Source organism: Cibotium barometz, chromosome 28 (assembly GCF_041138505.1).
Source record: "Cibotium barometz isolate CiBa-2024 chromosome 28, ASM4113850v1, whole genome shotgun sequence".
Lineage (NCBI taxonomy): Eukaryota > Viridiplantae > Streptophyta > Polypodiopsida > Cyatheales > Cibotiaceae > Cibotium > Cibotium barometz.
Genome location: NC_141073.1, coordinates 32,432,571 through 32,438,885, shown reverse-complemented (window position 1 = coordinate 32,438,885; position 6,315 = coordinate 32,432,571). Strand labels below are relative to the sequence as shown.

At 43.5% G+C, this 6,315-nt stretch overlaps 1 pseudogene; it reads left to right on the top strand.

Annotated features, from left to right (window-relative positions):
- The first annotated feature begins 501 nt into the window (after positions 1-501).
- On the top strand, positions 502-4,251 carry LOC147622752 (uncharacterized; annotated as a pseudogene).
- Positions 4,252-6,315: the final 2,064 nt, after the last annotated feature.

Below are 6,315 nucleotides of genomic sequence, written 5' to 3'. Positions count from 1 at the left end.
CCACCTAATGATCGCACGTGGTAGACTTACATTTTTTGAGGTGCACCCCCCGAGGACACATGTTTTTCTAAATTGATCTAACCCTTGTTCATGCATGCAGAACGAATGGGACGATGAGGGACCGCGGGCGGGCCTAGAGCACAACCGATGGTTGGCCGATCGCTTGCCCTGCCCCGCTGCAGCACGAGGTGTAAAAGGGCATCGCACGTCTTCGACGCATGTGTCTAGCACACGTTGATTGGGGCTTATGGGAGGATCCACGAAAGCGTGCATGAGAAGAGACGATGGACCCACGGACGACGGTAGAGATTGACGTTGCTCCACATTGGAGCGTCATTGGTGGAGGAGCACAGAAGGGAGGAACAGTTGCGACAAGAGGCCGTCACAGGGGCTTCAACCCCCCCTGAGGTGGGCACATCAAGAGTGGTTCATGATGGAGGGAGAGGGGCATCCGTCGATGTTCTACCCCATGTGAGGGTTGAGGACACCATTTTACATGAAATGGTGGAGGATTTACTTCTCAATGAAGCCAATAATGAGTGTGAGGATGATTGCACGTGCGAGGAGGTCAGGCAATCTTTAGAGGAGTCATTGCTTGAGGCAGCCCGCAAACCAGTCTATGAGGGAAGTACCTACTCTATTTTGCGAGCCTCCCTCAAGATCTTGAATCTTCAAGCAATGTTTGGATGGAGTAGTGCAAGTGTCGATGCGCTTCTTAGGTAAGTATGCATATATATTTTATTGTCGTTAACACCGTGTACCGTACTTACTCTTTAATTTCACTTTTCTATGATTTTTTGGTGATTTAGATTGCTAGGAAAGTTACTACCCGTAGGCAATCAACTACTGGATAGCCGTCGAAGTGCTCAAGGTATTGTGACGAGCTTGGGGATGGACTACGTGCACATACATGCATGCGTCAATGATTGTGTGCTCTTTCGTGGTGAGCATGCCTACGTAGATACATGTCCTAGATGTGAAGAGAAGAGGTACAAAGATGGCATGCAAACCACCACAGTGCCTCGCAAGGTCTTGAGACACTTTCCACTTATCCCTCGTGTCCAGCATATGTTTCGAAGCAAAGGGAGTAGCGCACTAGTCACATGGCATGCATCAAACCGTAGTAATGATGGAGTCATGAGAGTGCCAGTGGATACACCGGCATGGGGTCACATCGAAGATACATTCGGGAACGTTCCACTAATTGGAGCACTTGGCTGGTTGTGCTTGTGAACTACAACATTCCACCATGGGAGACAACCAAAAAAGGCAACATCTTTCTCTCTCTTCTCATCCTAGGCAAGCATAAGGTTAAAAACATGGATGTTTATCTAATTGAGGAACTCCAGGAGTTGTGGAGGGGCATCGAGGTGATGGATGTTTCTAGGCCTCCTCGAGATCGACGTGCTTTGGTGAAAGGCATCCTCTTGTGGACAATGCATGACTTTCTAGGCTTTGGAGAGATCTTTGGTATGCTCATATCCTATCTTTATTTGTTATGTATATATCAACATGTATTGAAAAGTGTGCTCTCCCTTCTTGTTTGTATGCATGCTTTAGGTTTATCCACATCCGGACATAGCGCATGTCCAATTTGTGGTCCATCATTAGTGACAGAGAGGCCCGGGCTCCTAAACAAAGTGATATATCCGAACAACCATCGTTTCTTGCCTTCATCGCATCCCAAGTATGTACCTTCCACCAATGGGATGGAGCCATTTCAATGGAGCATGCAAGATTGGGCAAAGCATTGGGAGGAGCATCATGCGCAATCCCCTCCTCCTAATGGACCACCGAGAGGTATGTCATGACATTCGATCTTGCTTAGCCTCCCCTATTGGTCAAAATTGAAGATCCAACACCTTTTGGATCCCATGCACGTGTTCAAGAATGTGGGACAAGCCATATGGGATCATGTAACGGGTAAGAGGGATTCACTTGGTGCTAGGGAAGACATGCAAGCCCTTAGACGTCTCCCACCCTCGGTCGTACCTCGCATGGGGCCTCGTGGGAAGATTATCCTTCCCAAGGCACCTTGGATTATGTCTAAAGTAGAGCAAGAGCAGAGTCATGATTGGCATAAGATGCTTCAGGTCAAACACTGATCCTTCTTCTTTTATTTACATATACTTATGTCTTTAATGCAATAATCACATGTATGCTCTTGTTTTACAGTTTGTCATTCCAATAGGCATAAGTGGATATGGAGATGCAAAGGTGAAGAGAGCAATCTACAAGGTTGGAGAGGTGGTGAGGTAATACACACTAACTCCTATTCCATTAGATCCCCTCTCCCTCTTAATCATGTGGCTAAATACTTGTATTGCTTGTAGGTTTGTGAGCTCCAAAGAGATAGAAATCTCATCCATTCCTGCAGCTCGTCTTCTTGTAGTGGAGGCCGTTTGTGCTCTCGAGGATGCTTTTCCATGATCCATTCTTGTTAGTCAAGTGCACCTACTACTCCATCTAGTTGATGAGATTGCCATTTGTGGTCTGGTGCACTCTAGGTGGATGTTCTTTTTAGAGAGATTCCTCAAGACACTAAAAGATTTTGTCAGATTACGAGCTCAACCGGAGGCAAGTATGGTAGAAGGGTGGATAGTGCAAGAGGCTTTTGTGTATGTCTCTCAATATCTCACCACCATTGATCCATCATTGCCCCGTCTATGGACCGAAGAGGAGGACCCGAAGATGCACTCCAACATCCCTAGTGGAAAAGGGACCTTGCTCGTCATGGATAGAGATTTCCAGGCTATGGTAAATAATTACTCTCTACTCAACGCTCCCGTGATGACAAAATGGGTGGATATGTTCGTGGAGGCACGTGCAACAAGAGATAGAGAGAGAGATGCATGGAAGAGGGCACATAGAGGGAAGGAGAGCACCTCCTTTTTCTAAAGAGCTTACGAAATTCCCTGCTCTCATTGATGTGGAATGGATACATGCTACGATGACCAAAGCTAAGGCACAAGGAGAGCAAATTAGCCCTAGGGAATGGGAGTATGCAAGAGGGTGCATGCCAAAGGTAATGAAAAAATAGTCCATATGTGGATTTGCATGTGTTTATATCTTTGTGTATATTTTTTTGAGTGTATGCATTTAAAATCACTTGATTTTGCAGGGCCTTACTTTCAACTCTATGTGGTCTCAAGGACGTCATTTTCGTACCCGAAGGGTGGATGAGAGCAGAACCACAAGCGATAGTGGAATCATGGGCAACTTTGACACTACAATTGAAGAGGTGAGGTATTCTGGAACCATAGAAAGAATAATCAAGGTGGATTTCAGAACCTTTCACTCATTTCTCTTCGAGTGTCGATGGTTTGCAGGTGCAGTGATGAAACATGAGAATGGTCTATACATGGTGGATTCCACCAAGTTTCATCATGGAAAGACCGATATCTTTGTGCACCCTACTAGTTGCGAGCAGGTAAAAGTATGCAAGAACTTATAATTAAATAATCCTATTGTAGAATTCAAGTGATCATTATCTAACCTACTTGTTTTGTATTCTTTTATTGATAGGTCTTCTATGTGCCTTCCTCCCTACATCAAAGAAACTATGGTATGTGATTCCAATCACACCACGGAGCTGATCTATCTTTGCAGAGATAGATGATACACACACACACACACAGATATATATATATATATATATATATATAGTTGAAGCGAAAATAATCGCGATATACACACACATACATACATACATATATATATATATATGTATGTATGTATGTATGTATGTATGTATGTATGAGTTTAAATCTAAATATTTGTAAAAATAAGTGAAAGGGAACAAGAATAGGAGAAAGATGATGGGGAAGAGAGATAGAGAGAGAGTGAGAGAGAAGATGGGAGAGAGAGATGATGAGGGGGGGAGAGAGAGAGAAGATGGGAGAGAGAGATGATGAGGGGAAAAGAGAGGGAGAGAGATGATGGGGGGAGAGAGAGAAATTAGCGGGAACAAACCGAACGGGTGGGCTTTTGAAAAAAGGACTACATAGTGATAAGCGCGGTAATCTGCGCGGAAATACTTGCGGTAATACTCCCGGTAATAGCGCGCTTTACCTCCTTCCTCCACCTCCCCCCCACTCTCTCTCTTCTCTTACTTGTTCTCTCTCCAGGAGCGCGGTAATAACCCGCTGCAAGCAGTCCATTCTCTCATAGTGTGATTTGTTCTCATAGGTCTTTTCCTCCTCCTTTTTACCAACTTCTGATAGAATTGCTTATGGCATACTGGAGAAATAGACACTAGAGTAGGAAAGTCAATCGTAAATTTACATTGTTGCAACATTTCCCAAGAGTCAAATGCAACACTTTGAGTCCCTTTTCCATCCATGGTCTTCCCTGGACATTCCCCATCCTTCAACCTAGATGGAAATGGCGCTACTCCCGGAACCATATACTGTTTTGAACTCGTAGGTACCTCTTTTAATGGATCAACCACTTTCCTTAATAGCTCATCTTCTTTTTCTCCAGTACTTCCCTCTCCATTACTACTACTAGATATTGTCACATCTCTCCTTTCCCTTTCCCCCATATTGTATTCTTTTGGTTGGGAACCTGCTTGCGCTTGTGATCGTGTGACAACACCTACCATAATTGGTTTTTCCAAAAAGGTAACCTTCTTCTTAGTCATTTGACCTGGCATTGAACTCTCCAAGGGTGTCTCAACCTCTACTAGCTTTGCAGATTGACCTGAACTCTCACTCATTACACTTTTCCCTTTATCTATATCCCTTGATTGAGAATTCTTTACTGGACAATCCTGATCCTCATGACCTTCCACCCAACAATTCTTACACAGAGGCACTAGGATGTGGACAATACCTTACTATGTGGCCTACTTCTTGGCAATTATAGCAGACAACCGGTCCATTCCTTCTCACAAATTGCCCTTGACTATTAGATCCTCCTTCTCTTCTAAAGGATGGCCTATAGGGTGAATTTTCCCTTGCTTGACCATTAATCATTCCCATTTCTTGGGTACGGTGGTACACCTTGTGCAGGTAATCCTCCCATTCTTGGTTTTTGGCATTTCTCAGGTATACCCCTTTGAATAAAGGGTTGGGGAGGTGGTCCTACTTCATAGGTAGTATTGTTTTTTGTGCATAAAGTTATAATTGGTTTGCATACTCCATGCCTATCGTCGCTCATAGGCTTGCTTAACCCAACAATTCTCTTCCAAATGCCCGTTCTTTAACAGAAAGTACAAAAAATAGTACGTGGCTGATCTGGAAGTAATCTTGATGGTGTCGGACATTCCGTAACCAAATGGCCATACCCTTTACATTTACCATACCATATATTGGATCTCAAAGGTGGGTTTGTATTTGCCTGTTCGCGTCCTACTGTATAAACATCCTTGAGTTGCGGTTTAAGCATAGTCATCAATTCATCCTTGAATTTACCCATAGTGTTAGTCATAATTTGGACCACTTTTTCTTCAGTCAAATTTGATGTTTGTGGGGTTCCTCTTTGTAGCATATATGTTGGAGCTATCATATAAGGATTGGGTGGCATATATGGAGTTTGATTTGTATGAACCACCACTTGAGGTGTCATACCATATCCTCTAGATACATCTAGACCCTTTGAAGGCACCACTGATGATGGTGTTCCTACCATGGGTCCATTGAATAGCTCTCTACGTCTCTGTTGACTAAGCTGCACTTCTTCCCAATTCCGGGCTTCTTGTTTAGCTAGCGCTAAATCTACAGGTCTTCATAACCCCACATATTGTTGGGCATATAAATCTCTTAATCCATCAACAAATCTACCTTTCTGAGTGTCTTCATTAGGCCCATCTTTCTCACTATGGTTTCAACTTTCCGTTCTTTGAATATAATGATCTATACTCTCATTTACTCCCTGTTGCAAAAAGTCCAACTGTTGGGCTAAGCTATCATGAAATCCTTGCCTCTGGAATTTAAGCAAAAAGGCATTTGTCAATGCTTGATAGGTCTCTCACTCATTGGCTCCCAAATTTCCATACCAACTTGCGGCTTCATCCTTAAATGTGGTCGAAAATATATGTAACTTTTGGGCATCATTTACTATCTCATTAACTACACATGTCACTTCAAATCTCTAGAGATGTGCGTCTGGACTCTGTATCTTCATCCCATAGAGCAGCAAATGAAGTAAAGTCCGCTAATCTTATTGTCGCTCTTTGATGAGCCATAATTGGCAAGTCTACACCTGAGCACAAAGCTATCGTCGTCCCAAAAATTTAGGCATCTAGGCTTTGGAAGGCGAAAAAGCTTACGTAATCCTAGGTCTTCACAATTGTCAGTCCAATGAGAGGTATTT